Here is a 21,261-nt window from a genome sequence, read left to right on the forward strand (position 1 = left end):
ATGTGAAAATATTGCAAAAATAATCCCCTTTCAGGGCGCCTGGGTGGCTCAGTCCATTAAGCGTCTGACTCAAGATTTCCGCTCAGGTCACAATCTCCCGGTCCGCGAGTTCGAGCCCCACATGCGGCTCTGTGATGATATCACAGAGCCTGCTTGGGATTCTCTCTCCCTCTTTCTCTGCCCCTCCCCCACTTGGACACATTCTCTCTCTCTCTGTCTCTCTCTCAAATTAAATAAACATTAAAAAATAATCTCCTTTTCCGTCAAGCTTTGGAAGAGGCAGATGTTAGATTGGTTTCGGGTGTGGGTTTGTTGGTCTTTTTTAACGTCACGTACACTTTATAATTTGTTAGCACCTATATTCAACTCATCTTGGCCTTTGCTTGGTGAAATAATGTTAGATATGATGGAAGCGTAACATCTTTGAACCCTTAGAACACTCAAGTGGATGGCATTTCCAAAGACATTACTCATGTCTCCAACATTTCTTTCTCCTAGACTTTCATATTACAATTTTGACTTTTAGGTAGCACGCTAATTATTTACCACGAAAGCCCCAAATCTTCTCACAGGTATGGAGACAGACCAAACCCATTAAAACCTTCCAACCCTCAAGACAGTGTCTTATTATATTTTTTTAAGTTTTATTTACTTATTTTGAGAGAGACGGAGACAGCACGAGTGGGGAAGGGCAGAGAGAGGGAGAGAGAGAGAATCCCAAGCAGACTCGATGCTGCCAGCTCAGAGTCTGACGTGGGGCTCAAACCCACAAAGCCGTGGGAACATGATCTGAGCTGAAAGCAAGAGCGGGACGCTTACCCAACTGAGCCACCCAGGTGCCCCAACAGTGTCTTATTATTAAGGCAACTTCAGAGATTTCCCACATGTTGAATGTTTCATGAAATCGTGAGTAGTTTATTAATTAGTGTCCTACGGTGTGGCCAAAAAAAAAAAAAATGCAGTAGGACACGCCTTTCCCATTTTCATATACGTTATTTGAGCAAGGGAAGGATTAATTCTTCAGAAGATGGATTCAACTTTTAGTCTCTCAAAGTTGTCACCTACTTTGACTCTGTAATGGAGCTTTCCTTGGAAGGTCAATCAGGAATTGCAAAAAATGGGAAGAAATATTTCTTTCTTCCTTTCCTCTCTCCCCAACATGTTGAGCTTTGATCAAGAGCCGTATTCTCAACCATGTGCCAAAGAGATATTTCTCTACCTAAAGTAGAGTCCGAATGATTATATAACCAGATCCTTGAAAATAATTCCATGGAGGCAAAATCCACTGCAGGCCAATGTTCTCTAGATCACTAAAACCTAGTGTGATGGTATACTTGCAGGTGAACTTTTATTGAAATCAATAAAAACTCAATGACCACGGGGCAGCAAGAGAATCATTCTCACCGCAGTGAGTTGGATGACGGGCTGAAAATGCTGGTGAAAGTCAGGAATCCTCTTTTTTTTTTTTAACGTTAATTTATTTTTGAGAGAGACCCAGGGGAGAGGTGGAAAGAGAGGGGGACAGAGGATCCATAGCAGGCTTTGCACTAACAGTGGCAAACCCAATGTGGGGCTCGAGCTCACAAACCGTGAGATCATGACCTGAGCCAAAGTACGACACTCCATCGACTGAGTCAACCAGGACCCCCCCCTCCCCCTTTTTCTTCTTTTTTCAAGTAAGCTTCATGCCCAACTCAAAGCCCAGCATGGGGCTTGAACTCATGACCCTGAGATCAAGACCTGAGCTGAGATCAAGAGCTGAGGCCTAACTGACTGAGCCATGCAGGCGTTCCATGAATCCTTCTCTTTAAAAGGTAAATTTCTTCCTAATTCTAAACCTAAGTGTAAGCTGACCTTTTTTTTTTTTTTTTTTTATGTTCATCAGCATTAGTAAACCATCTCTTTAACAACTCAAGCATTTTGTTTCTGGTTATGAATGTGTAATTTCTGGGGATTATTTATTTTCACATTAGACATAATCCTACATTTTGAAAGTTTGCTTCATCGTCCTGAAATCTTTCACCAGTGGGAAAGGCAGAAAACATGGCATACACATTCTCTATCTGAAACATGAATTTCCATCGGCCGTGCCTTCATTCTCTAGCCAATCCTGTGGTCAGGCCTCTGGAGCACAGACCTTGTACACAAACTGCCTGATTATGAGGTTCTCAACAATCAAAGTGATTTTTTTTTTTTTTTAAGGACCACATAATCGGTCTCAAAACCTGCTGTTCTAGCAGACATGCACATGGCCGTGGATCTGGATGGAACAATGAGGTTGTAACATCTTTAGTGCAAATTATTGAAATAAGGAGTTGAGAAAACACAGAGCTACCCTTTCTTCATCTGGTGTTCACAAGTCTGCCCGTGTCAGCAACTCCGTCTCAAGACAGTCAAAACGGAGCTCTTGAGTTGACCTCATTCCCTCCAAAGCTTGCTGCCCCTGCCACTCGGGGAGCAACATTTTTGTGAATTTTTAACAGCCTTATTTCTGAGGGCAGAGAGTAGAGGAGAACGTAAATGTACTGCTACGCTGATTAGTTTGGCTTTCTCTCTTCCTTTTTTAAGTTTCTTGGAAATATGGTGGCCCTCCCTGTATAGCTTTTTAAAGACCTCCTGTCTGCACGCCCTTGGAAAATAAAAAAAAAAAAAAAAAAAAAAAAAGAAAGAAAGAAAGAAAAAAAAGCAAAAGCAAAGTCTCTGTGGCACATGGCCAGATTTGGCTTTAAAAAGTTGCTAATTTTGGACTCACTTCTCTCCATTAGGGCAGGGTAAGAATTATGCACACAAGGCTGAGGCTTGTCTCTGCTTAGAAAACATCTGCATTCAATTAGAAATATGCCTGAGTGTCGTGTTAATTCTGCAGAACCAAACAAAGTCATTTTTGTTTAAACTCTTTCAGGACTATGAGGATGAGTGGTTACAGGAGAAAAAGGAAGAAATAATAAAAGGCAGTAAAACAAAAGTGCCGTGTGGCCCTGGAAGGAACTGAGGAGGCAAATAAGAAAATCCTTCTCCTTGAGAATATAGACCCTGCAATTTTCTTCCAGAATTCTCTCCCTTACCATTTCTCTCTCGGGGATTGGAGGTGGGAACAAGCCTACCCTGTCCTCTAAAAATGCCACTTTGAAAGCAACGGAACATTCTCCGGATTCCTCCAAAATGAATTTGACCGAATAGTTGATGTGTTTGGCAAATGAGCAGTAGCGTTTTATTTTTTAGTTTTGTGGAAAGCCAAACAAATCAAAATGGGCTACTGTATTTGACGATTTCTATAGACACGCACATCTTGTGGTGAGAACACCGCACTTGTTTACGTCGGTAGCACCGATTTGCCTGGAATTTGAGTTTCTCTCTTCCACAGAAGTCTGTGGCTAACCATAGATCTAATTTTCACAGAGGTACATTCAAACTGCGTGTTGGTAAAAGCGATGGTCCCAAGAGAAGGGGGCTTCATTCATTTCCTTGAGCTTTTAAAATTAGGTCTTACTTACCGTAGGTCAGGTAGGGAAGGTAGAGGCAGACCCTATTTTGTTTCATAGTAGTGAGGGATAGGACTTAGTCCTCAATCTGCAGCACCACAGAGGTGCCTTCAGGTTCTTTCTGGCAGGTAAAAATGTTTAAGTCTCTGCCATTTAATCCTTATCAAAATGCAGGCTGTCAAGAGATGTTTGCGGATGTAGGCTCGATGGGCACGCTACAGATTTATTCTTTCATGCATTTTGACTCTATCTTTGGATCGAAGAACTGGGCATGGAACCAAAATGTTTGGCACTATCTCTATTGGCTTTCACTAAACTGTCCAGTAACTTCATGCCAGTTGCCAGTATAGAAAACGCCGTAAGAAACTGTCCAATAAAATGTGCCGTTATACTCACTGTAGGATTATTTCTATTACGTTTTCCCATACTTGTGTATGAGAATCCATGAAAGAGATCGCTCAGATTTTTAGTTTGGGGTATTTTTTTCTTGAAATATGGTTTTCTCTGCTGTTTTTATTTGTAAGACTTAGGAACACTGTGATTCTTGTAACTGAGATGAGTTCCCTTTTTGCTTTAACTGCTAAAAGCTTCGGGGCCAAATATGTGACCTGCCTTTGGTAACTACAGTGTCCATTACATATATTTATACTTCTGTATATCAAGGGGTTTATTCGAGTATAACCCATATATTCCCCCTTACTCTGTCTCTCTCAACCTTTGTTTTTTTTTAATCTTTTTTTTATATTTATTTTTGTAAACTCTGACAATTCCTTTATCAAATACGTCTGGGAGTTTATAAATCAGTAAATGAGTAAAGCTAAATGAAACCCTGAAATTGAAGAGCAGGGCTATGTAACCTAATCCTTCCTTGTGGGTGCTTGCTATGTAATCGTTTTCTGAAAATACTTAATTTTTGTCTGATTTTTATGCCATGCCATTTTTTATTTTGCATCCCGAATGTTTGAGAGAATAAGATGAAAAAGACCATTTTGAAGGCATAAAGAAACTCAAGTAGAACATCTGAAATGGTTACATAACTGACAAAGAGGACATAAAAGAATGGAAAAGAAATTAAGATTACTTGACTTTAAGGGGGGGAATGATCACAATGAAATTAAATAATAATATTCAAGATGTCAGCCATCTTGACAACTGTTTTCTATCTCTTTAGAAAGTAAAGCCTATGTAAAAATAAGAAGAATTAAGCTTCAAAGTCTGAAGTGAACATTGGGAAGGTGGTGCTGTGTGCTTAAATAATATTTTACTCAAGAATTTTATGCTGGAATTTAGCCATTACTTTCTGCCTTATCTCTATTTGCTCAAGTCATGCTGGTATTATCACCATATTTATAAGCAGGAATGAAGTGTAAAACTCAAGCACCAGAAAGTTAAAACAGTCACATTATTCTGCTTGTTTTCAGATATGTGAACATAGGTCCATCTCTTGACTAGCGGTCCAAACTGATTTTTCTTTGTTTTTCGGGAACAAGAAGAAGATGGGGATGTAAGCTTTAGCCTAAATAGAAAAAGAAGAAGAAGAGAAAGAAGAAGGAGGAGGAGGAGGGGGAGGAGGAGGAGAAGGAGAAGGGGAATTGTAAAGATTAAATATAAAGCTCGTGTTTTTGTATCTGCTTTATTGTGCATACCCTGTCTTTAGATTTTAGAGTTGCAAAGAGATATCTTTATATTAATATATATGTATTAATTTATTTAAAAATAATAATAAAGGCAGAGATGAAACCAAAGTTCAGGTCCATATTGTCAAACTCCTCTGAGACTCCCCTACACGGGGTATATTTTCATCCAATGGCACGAGACAGAGAGCCCAAGTGGCAGTTGGCCAAGCCTACACAGATGACCAAAAATGCCAGAAGCCAAAGGGTTCCCACCGTTTTGTCCAGTCACAAAGGACTGTTCTATTTCCCACCAAAAATTCCGTCTGTCTTCCTACTGTCTCTCAATATTTTATTAAACATTGAAATGAAAAGTAACAATGGAACATCAGCCATTTCACTTGTTCCAGAGTCCACAAGCGCTGGTTCTATGCCACCCTAACTCCATTTCCATATGATATAAAAGGGCTTTTTTGATAAAGAATTAATTGGTGTACACAGAAAGAGCCATCGCACCTCTTAACGCGGAAAGTGGTTTTAGTAGACAGTTATTTAAATTTGGCTCTTTGTGGAGGCTGGGGCAGTCACAATAAGCTCTCACTGGAGTGATTTATCCTACTTCCTCTCCATCAACAATTTGGGAATTACTAGCTAGTAATTGTATATGTCCCTTTATATTTCTCAAGGAATACTTCTATTTCATCACGGATCCATATGAACACAAAAGATTTTACATTTATGGAGAAGGGTAAGAAGAGTCGGGGGAAGAAAGTTGAGAGACAAGAGGATGTCAAATCTTTCATGGTTTCCCATGTGGATTTTTTTTGTCACGAGTTGCTCTAAATTTGTCGTTAGATCCCAAGCGAGTACTACCTGGGTAAATTATGGCTTGTGTCGCCCTCCACTTGAAATGAAAAGCAGATTGCATTGCAGACTTGAATTATCCTCCAATATTGCGTGATATATGATCCATCTTGATGGGAAACTATTGTATATATATTTCATAGTTATGATTTCCAAGGTATCAGACTCCTCATTATCTCCCCGTGCTAGCCAGCTATAAATGCCAAAACACTCTAGCTTCCAGTATGTGCTTTTGAAACTTATAGTTCTGTGCTCTGTGTATGTTTAGCATTTTATGGTGCTGCATAATATAGAAATGTCATAATGCTTTATCAAAACCCCAGCCAGGCTATTGACAGTATAGGTTTCATTTAATTCCTGGATGCAGCAGCCGTTCTCTGGTATTTCCTGTATAATACAATAAACACCAAATGCAGTGCTTAAGATGAATATTTAAAAAAATCAATCAAGCTTGAAATTTAATTTTATATAATTGGCTTGCTATATTCTAACAAAATTGAATGACATAAAAGTTTTACCTACCCTATGTAATCTCATATTTTCTTCAATCATAAAAAATAGATTTTTTTTCTCTTTTAACTTCCTTTGATATGATCTTTTAATTTACTCAGCTTATTTAACCCTCTCTTATATAGGTTGAGAAAAGCGTGTATCATCAACGCAGGGTAGTAATCACACGTGCGATGTAACTGTACATCAGCCACTCTATTCGTGCTTTGTTTCGACTATGAATGTCCAAGGCAATTAAAGCACTTGAAGAAGCCTTTGGTGCAGATGGCAAGAACTGACTATTTTTTGTCCATACATTTCTGGAATTGGCTGAGCTAGAAGATATATACATCATCTCTTCTGCTCCCCTAGAACCTTCTGGAATTAGGCATCCCACATTGGGCTCATCCTCTGATAGAAAGGAGCCACCAGTCTGACTCACACCACAGTGAATATTACCGATGCCTCTGGGAAAGAGCAAACAGGTCTTAATGAAAAAATGTCAAAGCAGCAACAGCAGGTGGCTTATAAGCAGACTACAGTGGGGAAATACATTTTTTAAATGTCGTTGGTATGTCTGGTAGAAAAAATAAGTCTGTGTCAGTAGAAGAATACCCACATAGAAACCCCAAAGAGTTAGAACCTTATGTGTGTTTCTGATTCGCTAACATTTATGATTTAGTATGCTGATATGGCTGTGTTTCCATACCCAGCTGAGTGTACCACTATATTTTTTTCCTAAAGTGAAAAAGAAAAAAGAAAAGCACATTTACAAAAACAATGTTACCGTTGCTATTTCACCATCATACCACATAGTTACTTTGCTGGTGTTTTCTCTCTCTTCATGTCTCTGGAGCAGTAATATCACCATAAACTTATACCCAGAAATCACAAGGCAATGAAAATTCAAACATGTTGAGTCTGACCGGTGACTCAATCAAACATTGCAGACTAAAGCTAACATATTTGTGGCAGGTAACGAACACATCCACCTGCCAACCCTAAATACAGTAAACTCTTAGAATTCTCCTCTTTAATGCAGAAAGTAAGTTTGAAAGTGTCATTACTCTAGGATCTTTTTGAAATCCTGAGAATCAAAACAGGGCTCAAAGTTCTTCCAACCCATTTTGTATTATTATCTAAGATGGGTCAGCCATTCAATTGGCTGGTACAGCGAAACGTGGGTTGCAATGTTTTTCTCAGAATGAAAATTTCTGTGATGATCCAGACAAACTAAATGAGTTTATGGAGCTAAAACAATAGCCTCAAGGTAGGCGGCTTGTCCAAGCCTCTAACGGTATCATGAGACAAAACCCTTTGAGAAGCAAAATCCACATACTTCCCCCCTCACAAAGATTTTGTCCTGACCAGCATCACTAGCAATCCCAAGAGTCCATGTTTCTGATTTATTTAATTAAGGAAAATTCTAATTTAGTTGTAAGGGCTTGAATTGAAAGTCTGCAATTGAAAATTCTAGATAAAATGGAAAGAACTGTGTACGGACCTTTGTATGAAAATCATTTTCTCTCCACTGACTTCACGTAGCTGTTTTTGGACTCACTGGGAATGTCTCAGTTTTTCCCATGTATCTGATTCACATTCAGATTAATCCTGCTGTTGTGATTTATGATGCCCTCGGTTTCATATTTACTGCTAGCTCAAACTAATAAGCTCTCTCTGGACCAGTGCCATAACACGAGGTCAATGCCTAGTTAATCACGCCATTGTTTTCCCATATATGTTGCCCTCTGAATTATCTACAATGATAATTGATTAAAAACACATCTTGTATGATGTCATTTTTTTTAAAAAGGGAACAAATTCAATTTTTCAAAGAAAACTTGCTTTGGGTTTGCACAAGACTCTTCTTGAACATCTTAAATCACTTTATTAAATACATTCTGCGCTCATCAAAATATATATATATATTTAGAATCAGCATTTGTCACCATTAAAGTTCCTTTTGAATCTCCACAGTGCTTTGAGTTCCAAATGTCAGTAAGAACTAGATAATATCATACCATAAAGAGAGAGGGAAGCGTATTGACAGTTTTATTTTTGACATAGTATTTCATACTCCATAAATCTATTCTTCATATTCTACATTTTATTGAGAGTAACAGTTTTTTTTTTGTTAATCACCTTAAAATGTTCAGGGTAACAGCGTTACAACATAAGACATTATATGTACCACTGATTTTTTCAGCACCGAGACTAATTTTGATGATATCTCTCCACACATAGCATAAATACTGTTTTCCACCCTTAAGAGAATGCCTTATCTTCTTTTACAGTTTTCTACTATATTCAGCAGATCCTAAAAGGAGAAAGTCAATTTTGGACACATCTTTTCCAAGCAATCCTGACCATACCAAATGCTACAGTTATACACAAGAAGTTAAAGATAGCGCCAAAATATTAAGCCAGGAAGCAAAAGGTTTTAGATCTATTTCTGACTTTGTACACCCTGACCATGGAAGAGTTGCCTTGCTTTGGGATCTTACGTCCCTTAGAGTAAATATAACCTCTGTGTGTTGACAACCCCAAATATATTATGCTGTAAAGACAATTACGAAATTTAGCCACTGACTGCCAGAAATGATCAGATCCATGAATACTGTGTGGTCGGTTTACTACGTTTATATTGTTTACATGGCACATAATTAAAAGAACAATATTCTATTGGCCTAGGGGTCTTCAGAAGTGCCTCGAACAAATGTTTTGTTTTGTTTTTTAACATTTATTTATTTTTTGAGAGACAGAGAAAGACAGAGCAGGAGCAGGGGAGAGGCAGGGAGAGAGGGAGACTCAGAATCCAAAGCAGGCTCCAGGCTCTGAGCCGTCAGCACAGAGCCGATGTGGGGCTTGAACTCTCCAACCATGAGATCGCGACCTGAGTCGAAGCCGGACGCTCAACCGACTGAGCCACCCAGGGGCCCCTTGAGCAAATGGTTTTTAAATTAAAGTGGAAATTCTTTTTGGAAAGGAGGTGCAACATGAGGAGGATGTGGGAAACATTAAAAAGAGCAAATAGAGAAGAAGATCTATGCAGACGGTACTGGGAAGATTCCATTAGGAATGCAATGTGGGCTCCACTGTTGGCCATTTCTTTCATTTATTTATTTTGCATTACGTCCATATTCCCATTTGCCATTGCTTAGTTTCATAAAACCTATTAGCGCTGGGTAAGCCAGTAGTCATAGGCAAACACTGATTGCTAGTATCAGTGTCTACTTTCCCTTATTTGACTTTATCTGCAAAATGACTTTAAGGGATTGATGGCTAAAATGATTCTATGTTAATGGCTCCATGTGCTCTGCATTGCCATGGCTATAGCAAACCCATTTCATATTACAAAGTCTTTTAACTTGAGGCTCATGATACAAAACCACACATACCACCATGTAATTGTTATCCTCTTTCTACTGAGTTCTCAGTTAAATCCTCATACTCCCAGGGAACTGGGCAAATGTGTCTCCAGGCTTCCACCCTTCTTATTGGCTCTACAGAAATTCTTTAAATCTCAATTTACTATTTCAATCATTCAGTCCAAACCCGAGTTATTTCATCCCTGAGATGAATCACCTGGAAACTTCGGTTTCAGTAAATCTGAGTTCGAAGATGATCTGTTCTACTAATTTTAATGGATTACTTGAGATTTGGAGGCCTCGGGGATTTCCTGATTAATAAAGAGAACAGGTTGGGTTGAATGATTGCTAATGTCCAGTCAATTTAACATTGTACTGATAACATTCTTTGCTAAAGTCTTCCTTCCTCCTTTTATCTCTATTTTGTAACATGACCCTACCAATCATACCCACCTGCATCAATGCTAAAAACATAGCATGGCCTTTTCTGTTGTCTATAACCAATCCATCAGTAATTGGGTTACTTTAAACTTCATGGTATAGCTAGTACTTGTGCCTAAAATATTATGGTTCACTCTCTGATGGGTTCACATTTAAAGGCATCATCCCTATTTTGTGCCCCTGGCTAGCTCTGAGGAGTACCCTAATCCACATTGACCAACTGACCTGCTCTCCATCCACCAGCACTGCACTCATTGACTGGGTCCACCTTTAAGAGTCAGAGGCATGTCTGCAGAACTTCTGACTTTCAAGGCTGTCCCAGCATCTCATATCTAAATGTAATTACTCGATCCGACTTCCAGAGTATAGTTAAAGTGACAGCTTTTTCCTCCTAAGCCTTGGTGAATTCAATAGATAGCGAATATTCAAGTTATCCCCTAGGTTTTGTTATGAAATTCAAGAATTTTAAGCAAACATGGCTCATAGATTACCCTTTCATGAGTCTTGTCCAACTCTGTAGGAATATCTAAGTGCTACCTCACTGGTCAATGGCACATCACTTAAGCAGAACCCATAATCCAATGTAAACATGAATAGCTTTTTCTTTATTAAAACATAATTTTAAATTCAACAAGTTATCAGCTTTTAAGCTGCCTTAAAAGCATGGGAGAGCCCAGCACAGAACTAGGACAAGGATGGCTATGAATCCACTGATAAGGACTCAGGCCAGATTCTGCAGAATAAGTGAGTCAGCAGAACATCCCAGGCTCTGAGACTTTCTATTCCTTGCCATTAAAAATCTTGCTCAAAACAAATATTATTCACCAGTCATTGGCATGGTTCTTTCTGCCAGTTTCTCAAGTTTCTGTTAGCAATTAGCTTGTATCAGTGGTTCCAAAGCCTGTTTATTTGAAAATCCCACAGCAATTTCCAAGTCCCCAGGGATCCAGTTTCACTTGTGGAACTAGAAACTTCGAATTAATCCAAACTTGGCCACCATCAATCTTCTCCACACTTCCAGAAATGACTTGAACTTCTTAAGAAACAGGGGTTCTTTAGAGGTTGGGTATAATACTCCCAGGCTGCAAATGCAGAAAAGATTCTTTAAAAATTTCTTCTAGCTGGTGAACACATATCCAGACTCACAGAACTGTTCTTTCTCTGGAATATAGAGCCCCAGCAGCACATTCTCCTTTGTACAACAATTTTGACCTCAGTGTAAACTCCACTATATCTTTTTTGTTTTTTTTTCTCACGTGTGCGTGTGTGTGTTTGTGTGTGTGTTTTAGTGTGTGTGTGTGTTAGTTTATGTGTGTATGCATGTGTGCACATATGTATGCGTGTGTGTGTGTGCTTTTGTTTTCTTTCTGGTGTTTGAGGATTGTCATGCCTCGAGAAGTTTGCCAACCCCACCAACTCCTTTTTCTGTACAGTCTTTTTCCTCAAATTGAAAAGTCTGATAAAAAAAGAAACTCTTGACTCAAGCCTAGTGTAATAATTTGAATACGAGGTAAAACTGAGAACTTTTAAGTTTACAACCCAGAAGTTAGACCTCATTATTTACCCAAATATAGCTGGGGTTCATGGTTGCTGAGTGCACTTGCTTTCATAGGAGCACAGCCAGTAAAACAAACATTAAAATTGAATCATCGGATTTTAACATTGAATCTCAAGGACATACTGAAGTCCTAGTACAAGTATGGGCAATGCTAATGCACAGAATAACATCTCTCTCCATCAATGTCTCCCCAAACTGCATTCACCTGAAATTCTAAAAGTCCCTCGCTTACCATTAAATTCTAGTCTAGAGGATTCTTACCTACAACCAGTACAGGCCATTCTTATTTCTCCTTTCTCTCTCGTTAAGCTTGTTCTAATGTATATTAACCAGGCCTCGATAACTGATTTTTTTTCCTTATTAAGTAGAATATTGCACATATATTTATGTCATCTTAACATCCCCCTAAAGTCTCATTCTATTACAGAATCATTAGCCGGCCCATATTTCATCATCTCAAAAGTCCCAAATTTCATCGTCTAAAACAAGTGTGGGTATAATCTACCCTGAAGCACGATTCCTCTCCACCTATGAACCTGGAAACTTAAGATATAAGTTATCTTTTCCCAAGATACAAAGTTGGAAAATGCATAGGATAACAGTTATACGTATTCTAATTCAAACTGAGAGAAAAAGGGTCCAAAAAAAAAAAAAAACAAAAAAAAAACTAAGACTCGACAGTCCCAAGCAATTTCAAAATCTAGTCAGTCAGACTCCATTGGGTTTCAAGTCCAAGGAACAATACCATGTGACATACCTCCACCTTGGGGGCGGGGGGTGGTCATTCTCACTTTTTTATGAAAATCAATGAACACAATACACTTTATCAACAGAATAAAAAACAAAGCATACATGATTATCTTGAAGGAAGCACTGTTTCATGATAAAAATGTTCAAAAAATTAGAAGTAGAACGAAACCTCTTTAATTCACGAGGACTGTCTATGAAAAAACCACAGCTAATGTCACACATACGGATGGAACACCAAACACTGTCCCCCTAAGATCAGCAACAAGCCAACGACGTCCATTCTTGCCACTTCTATAAGGCCAGAGTAATTGGACAAGAAAAAGAATAAAAGCTTTTCTGACTGGGGAACTATCTTGATTTGCAGATGGTGTTCTCTTGTATGTAGAAGTCCTAAGGAATCCGCTGAAAAATCATTAGAACTAATGAATGTATTCAACAAGGTTTCAGGATACGAGATCAGTGTACAACGATCAATTGCATTTCAATACACCAGCAACGAATAATCAGAAAATAAAATTAAGAGAGCAATTGCATTTTAATAACACCAAAACGAATATAATTCTCAGAAATCAATGTTACTAAAGAAGTGCAAGTCTTGTACACTAAAGACTATTAAATATCATTAAAAACAATTAAAGAAGATAGAAACCATTGGAAATACATCCCATGCTCAGGTTGGAAGATATTGCTAAAATGGTGATAGTCACCAAGTGGACATACATATTCAGCACCGTCCCTACTAAAATCCCAGCTGGGTTTTGTTTTGTTTTGTTTTGTTTGTTTGCTCAAGAAATTGACAAACTGATCCTAAAATTCACATGAAAAATCAGGAATCCAGAATAGGCAAACTATGTTGGAAAAAAAAAGGAAGATTCACAATTTATTGTTTTAGAACTTACTGTATAGCTACAGTAATAAAGACAGTGTCGGGGCGCCTGGGTGGCTCAGTCGGTTAGGCGTCCGACTTCAGTTCAGGTCACGATCTCGCGGTCAGTGAGTTCGAGCCCCGCGTCGGGCTCTGGGCTGATGGCTCAGAGCCTGGAGCCTGCTTCCGATTCTGTGTCTCCCTCTCTCTCTGCCCCTTCCCCGTTCATGCTCTGTCTCTCTCTGTCCCCAAAATAAATAAAACGTTAAAAAAAAAAAAATTAAAAAAAAAAAAAAAGACAGTGTCGTACTGACAATGTAGTACCGGAGGAGGTTGAGAATCAGGAAATAAAACCATACACGAATCACTAGTTTATTTTTGACAAGAGTGCCAGAACAATTCAAAGGAGGAAAATCTTCTCAATGAATTGTGCTGGGAACCCTGTAGATCCAAGTGCAAAAGAATGAAGTTGTGACTCTTAATACGCTATGTAAGTACATTAACTCGAATTAGACCATCGCCTCAAAGGGAAGAGATAAAACTATATAATTCTTAGAAGAAAAGGTAAGGATAATTTTTTTTAACTTTGAACTAGGCATCTTTAGATATTAGGTAGAATATGGAAAACACTGTCGGAGAATACGATCAAAAAGCCGTGACCGCTGACTGACCCGGGAACTGGACCCAGCCACTCCTCAGCCTCTCCCCTGTCCTCCCAGTGTAGGTTCCATTTGCCTTTCCTGGTCCCAGAGGCTGCTCCAAGGACATAACCTTGAGATAGTTAAGTGGTGTTAAAAACATCTATGTGATATACGTGACTGAGTCCAGTTAGGGCCTCTTCATAAACTTTTAAGATGTGGTGGGCCGGTACAGCGATCCATTTGTCTTGCTGCCCCCCAGACAAGCCTCATATGTAAGTTCCTTTTGTTTTATTAAAAGTGCCCCTTTCCATCTTCGAATGACCTGCCTCTGTCTTCAGTTTCTCTCCGCCCTCTTCTCACAGAGGCCAGTTTCAGATTACATGGGGGGAGTTCCTAGGAGGGTCACAAACCGACAACTGTGTGATAAAACAAAAATAGATAATCCAGACTTAATCCAAATGAAATCTTACCATCAAGAAAGTGAATGGAAAGCCCACAGGATGGGAGAAAATATTTGCAAATCATCTATCTTACGATGGACTTTTATCTAGAATATCTGAAGCACTCTTCAAACACACAAATAACACAACAATAAAAAGACAACCCAATTTTTAGGACAAAGGACTTGAATAAAGATGTTTCAAAACCAAACAAATGGCCGAGAAATACATTTTAAAAACCACAATTTTAGTCATTAATGCAAATCAAAATCAAAGAAGATACATCTTCATACCCATGAGGGATGGCTACTATTTAAAAAAAGACAGATAATAACAAGTGTTGGCAAGGCTGTGGAGAAAATGGAACCCTTGTGTGCTGCCAGCATGAATGTAAAATGGAATAGCTCTTTGGCAAACAGTTTTGTGGTTCCTCAAAATGTTAAATATAGAGACACCACATGACCCAGAAATTTCCACTACAAATATTTACATGAGAGAAGTGAAAACATATGTTCACACAAAGGCTTGAACATGAGTGTCCATAGCAGCATTATTCATAATAGTCAAATGTAGAGTCACCAAATGTCCATCAACCGAAGAATGGATACACAAACTGATAAATTCACACAGTGGAATATTATTCAGCCACAATAATGAAGTAATGATATCTTCTACAACACGGATGTACCTTGTAAGCATCATGCTAAGTTTAAAAGCCAGATACATAAAGAGCACATGTTGTAGGCTTTCATGTGTACGAAATGTCTGGAAAAGGAAAATCTCATAAAGAAAGAAAGTGGGTCAGCATTTGTCAAGGTCTGAGGGTAGGGGGAAAACAGACATGGGATTTTGTTTGGGGTGATTAAAATGTTCAAAAATTATATAGCAGTGTTGTAAAACTCTACACTTAAAAACACAAAATTGTACCCTTTAGAAGGACGCATTTCATGGTATGCGAATTCTATCTCCAGGAGACAGTTTTTTAGAAAACTCAAATCTTCAAAAGGACGTTATGCCCAGTTATGATGATTTCTTGTAATTGTCGTGTGCATCGGGTATCTTCTTTTTGGTTCTCCATCAGCTCCCCCGTTTCCACTATGCTGTACTCCAGGATGCTGAATTCCATGGGCACATTAACTGACTTCATGCCCCCTGGCTTTCTGTTGAGTGAATCAGTGGAGACTCCTGATAGGGCAGAGCAGAACAGGAAGAGAGTAAGGTCAAGGAGTTATCCTGGTTCATCCTGCTGGGCCCCCTGATTGCTCTGTCTTTCCACCGAATGCCCCAGCCGGCCAAAGGCTCTCTTTCTAGACCCACTTTGTGGGTTCCTGGTCATTGTTTCCTCCCATTTCTTCAGGCTTATGGGTGGTAAAGGTTCCTGATGCTGAGTGCTCTGGAATACTGACTTACTTTGATGATGTCTCTGTACCTGCCCATGCATTTTAAACAGCACTTTTGTTAAATGACCCCCTTCTACCTGTCTCCCACCAATCCCTTGTTGGTATACTGTGTTTGCTTTCACTTGTTTTCATTTTCTTGTATGCTTTAATTCCAGTTTTGTTGCCTTTTCATTTATTTTCTGTTTTGGGAGAGGATCTATTTCAGTGTTGTTTTCAGCGGGGACTTTCCAAGGTAAGCATTCTATTTTTAGCTCTCTTTGAGATTAGCTTAATGCCTTAACACTGTATTTCCAACAATATTAAACTATCAGTTAGAGAACAAAATAATTTTTGATCCCTGTTTCTTCAAGGTAAGGGGTTTGGCCCTTTTCCCACCTCTCTCCCTTTCTCTGTTTTAGTTAATTTACTTTGAGTTTGTGAAGTCTTTCTTCATTTAAAAACATTTCATTTGTTTATTTTATGCTGGGTTTCAGGGTTATTTATTATTGTTTCTTTATACTCTTTTTTGTACCTCTAATGAGGTAATAGCAATTAAATGTCCAGAGGATCTAGGTCATTCACATCAAGGGTCAAAGAGAAAGAAGGCACGCTTAATTTACCTTGGTTCAAATAATTTTTGATTGTCTTAATAGGCATAGTAATCAAGAAAGAAGAAAGAAGATGACATCACTTGGCCTTTCGGAGATTTCTGAGATGGTTAGATTGGTAGACAATTCAGGTGAAGCCTGGAAATTCAAATAGAAACTTCAGTTATTGTGTCATTTTATGATGTTTCCAAGAGCAAAAGTCCATTTATTTTTTCTGACACTGCAATGCCGTGACCTTTTTGTCTTATGATTTACTTTTTCAATTCCATTCCTGAGCACCATTGACCGTGGTCAGTTTGGCCACCCGCCGCCATTACAAGCACAGCATCAGACTGGGAACAGGTACAGAATTCAGCCAAGGCCTGGTACCTCCGAAGCACAAATGCCTGTAACCTGAAACCCAATGCTTTTCTCCATAGCAGCATTCTCGGGAAGTTGCCTTTTTAGCCCAACAGTTTATAAGATGACTTTACTATGTCCCTGGCTTTGGTTTATTTTTGTCATTTATGATATTTCTTGAGACGTTCATTTTGAACTGCTGCTCAAATTTGGTATCTTATTTATTTTCTGTGCAATTGTCTCATCTCTTCAAATTCATTTAAGCTGTCTGAGACCACAGAACTTTTCATTTATGTTTTATGTACATCGCACACCTAACAGCTCAATGCCGGAGACACAGAGATTTTCGATAAATATTTCTTAATTTGATTTATTCGAGCTCTTATTAGTTCTGTCTGCTTAGTCTGGTGGTGCATTCCCCTCTGTTTGGTATAAAGCAGACTGCACTTGATATACTCTGAAATGCAGTCCAGAATTAATAATCTCTGAGAAACCTGATATGCTTTTAAACTTCCCAGATCTCTTGTTAGAAAACTCAAGAGACTTTAAGCATCGACTTTTCATAATCTGTTACCTCATTTGGTGTGCATTCATATCTACAGCAACATCATGAGGTGAAAAAGGGCTCCGCGAATCTTTGGATTTGTTTAAAATTGGCATTTAATATGTATATTTTTTCTTTTTAAAAGCATTTGGGGAGAGTTCAGCTGCCAGGTCCCTGGGGCAAAATGGTTTTCTTGACCCTGCTTCTGTGTTGTCTCACGGCCATATATCTGGCCCTGTAACTTGAACACAGGAAAAGGAGGGGGAGGGAGAGAGACCTTCTGTTCGTTCCCTGTGGCAATCCATTGGGATTCTAAAGACTTGAATATTTTCAATTCATTACGAGGCATGGAGCTATTATGGAAGAAAACAATATAGAGAAATTTTAAAATAGTAAGCCAGCCCTCTATAAATCATAATGATGTTCCCAAGGACCGAGGTTTAAATCACACTCCCCCTTGATCAAGCTTTAATTGTATAAATAGCTCTGCAAAATCATTTCAACTGTTCTTTGTCCCCCAATCGAAGGGTACATCTACACAGTTCATATAAAATCACTGAAAAGCATTACTTTATCTTGATATGTTTGAATATCCAGATGTTTGGCAGGAAGTAAAACAAACATCCAGATGATTGACTGGAATTTTAAATATTTCTTCCAAGTCCTGACAAAGAAGTAAAGGATGCAATTTACTTACTAGATAGTTCCATGTTTCGTGATCCTATATTAAGAAAAGAGCCATATTCATGAAGGAAAATAACTTGGAACTTTGTCTCTAATATTATTCCTAAATATACTGAAATGTAGAGACGCTGCTGTCTTCCTGCCCCGGCATGGGGAATGGACTAGGAAGCCAGTCTGACGTGGAGGTGGGTCAAGAGGCATTTCTTCTGTGATTGCTGTGTTGTGTTCATGCCAAAATGGCCTCCTGTCAACGTTGTGTTGATAAATGCTATAAGGATGCACGCGAACACCCAGAGAAAAGATGACCGAACGTATAAGAATTCGAAATGGTAGTGTAGGGGAGGAAAAGTTTTTTCTTTACTCTTCTGGATTCTTTTGGCTGGTTTATTAACTAAGAGTTAAGTAATTAATATCCAAGGCAGATTAACAGGAGAAAAACAAGTTTAATTTCATACATATGGGAGCCAGAAAGAGATGAGGTTCAAGGGCAAGTCAGGCAGTTGAGGCTTATGTGTTGTCCTGAGCTAAGGAGCAGGAGAGGAGTCTGGGCTTCAAAGGGAGGGAAGACAATTCACAGGAAGATGGGCAGGGCAAACGTTTGGTAAACAAATGTTTGCCATGCCAACAGGGAGACAAGAGGACACAGAGAGGATTTTGAACAAACAGACACTGCTGAGCTCCCCACAGCTTACCATACCTGGTCCAGGCCCTCTATCTAAATTCCTAGGGGACGTTAGTGGGGAGGTTAAAATCTCTCTTCCGGAGTCTTTTGGACCTTGAGTGTCTTCAGCTTGAAATAATCCACATGACAAAGTGGTGCATTCTGGGGTGGCATACTCTACTCCCCTTCAGTAGCAATCTCTGAGATCATTTTGCTAGAAGTCCTTTTAAATAATTGAATGTTTAATGGCTATAGTAATCCTAGGAACCACAAAAAGTCCATTTAAGAGACATTTTTGCTTGGAAAGAATTCTTCATTTTTGTGAGCATTACATTTTCTATTACTTTTTATATGTCATATAGCCCACTTTTACAATAATTGAAAGTATTAATTGATGGCATTGATAGGACTGTCATAGAATCTAATGACAACAGACATTCAAGACTGAATGCTATTCATACTGGGAACTTTCTCTGGCTTGTCACCATCCCTTCTCCATCTCAGACTGTAATTTTCCAGCAACCTTTGCCCAGACCGATCTATTGTTCACAGTTGTCACCAAAAAGGACCTCGTTTAGTTTATTTAGGGAATGATGGCAGGTAACCGCAAAATAACAAAAGAATGAATACCATTGATCACAGTGGATTTTTTCCCCCTACTGTTTTCAGCCACATGATAAAAACAGGAAGCTTCATTCTTGGGGACCAGGGGCTGGCATAACTTATCAAAGCTGCCTTTTCCCCTTCCTCTGACTTTCCCCTTTGTTTCCTTGAGGGATGTAGAAATGACATCAAACTGTTCAAAATAGCTCTGACCTATTATGGATGACCAAAGAGATATTTGCTTTATTTTGGAGAAAAAATAATAACTCTAACCTTTTGTTTTGTACAGAAAACAGACAAACAGGATATATTTTTTTCACTGTCTCCAGGTTTTATCTCATCCTTTCCTGCTCTTTTGAAACAAAAGAAGTCAATTTTAAAAAGCAAAGGAGAATAAATTTGAGAGAGAGCAATGCATTACAATTTCCCCTAGAAAAGTTCCAGTGACATCTTACCCACCATGACTAGAGACCTTCTTATCCTAATAAATGACTGAATCCAAATCATAACTACTTTAGAGACACAGGAAAAGAGAATGGCAACCTCTCACATTTGTAAATCAAGTGGGTTTCTTACAAAAATAAATGTTAATATTTAGCAGTGAGTTCAATTTGCACCATGTCGTGTCCTCACTTTGCCCCTTGGAAGATTCTCTTTCGAGTTTTCTTCGGCAGTAAAGTCTAGATCTAGTTGTATCAAGATAATTTCCCAGTAGCTGTAATCTTGTAATTCAGCAGAACCAGTTCTGTAATACACTGTCCAACTTGAAACCTTCCTAAATCGCATCACCAAAATAAGCTGAGCTGTCCCAGAAAAGGCACCTAATCATTTATACGGTGCAAACCTTCGCTTCGGCCTTAAAGGCCCATCCAAGCAGCCCCCAAACAAGCTTCCACCTTTGCTGTCAAGGAGAGTATCTGATTTCATGTGTATGGGTTTAATCATGACATCTTTCTTCAGAGCAGTGCTGTTCGACTGAAATGTCTATAATGAGGCAAAAAATAATTTTTAATATTAGCACTGTTCAATAGGGTAGTATCTAGCCAATTATGACAATTATGACTACTGGGTCCTTGAAATGTGGCTGGTGCAAGTAAGAATTAGAATTTTTCATTTTATGGACGTTTATTAATTTACATTTATTTTGCTACAATGGCTATTAACTCTTAAAATGGATAATGCAGCTTCATAATTCCCCAGAATGTACTTCTTGGTGCCGAATTCCTTAACGTATATTTAAATCAGCAACAATATTTCTGAACCTTCACGTTGTCAACTGCAAAACACAGTAAGAAGCGTCTCAAACTGGGATGGTAAGAATGTTTAATAGTTTTTGATAACGCTATATGAAAAGCCTAAGTTTGGGCACTTCAAACTGAAGTTCCAAAGGCCATCTGTAGATATGCCATTTTACATTCCAGTTATTTTAGTGTTACATAATTATAAGCCATATGCAATGTTGTAGTCGGATATTGGCAGATACAATAATGTTTCAAAGAGTTATTTCCCTAAGTACTCAGAAACTAGTCAACAAACACACTTATCTCTACATAAACAAGGGTAGTTAGGAAAATTTCCTAGTGTTATTTATGGAAGATGCCTAATTGGATATGTTAAGTGAAGCACATTTTAAAGACGGTGCCAGCTCAAGAGTGGGAAGATTTTTTTTTTTTTAAATGGTGGTAAGAATACACTGGACAATTCTGAAACTTCTCTTGCGCGTGAAAGGTATACATGAGTTTGGAACTAGGGAATGGAGAACATACTTGAGGACAGTTTCTCGAAGAGAGTGGTGTTTCTCTTCCAACCCAAAGGAGGGAAATGAGAATGCCCCTTACTTTAGGAGAATGAAGCTTTAAAGAAATCACCAAAATGGCCCCTGCACCCTCAGAGGCCATCACTTTCCAAAAGGAAATCACAGCGGACTGGTGA

Source organism: Lynx canadensis, chromosome B2 (genome assembly GCF_007474595.2).
Source record: "Lynx canadensis isolate LIC74 chromosome B2, mLynCan4.pri.v2, whole genome shotgun sequence".
Classification (NCBI taxonomy): Eukaryota; Metazoa; Chordata; class Mammalia; order Carnivora; family Felidae; genus Lynx; species Lynx canadensis.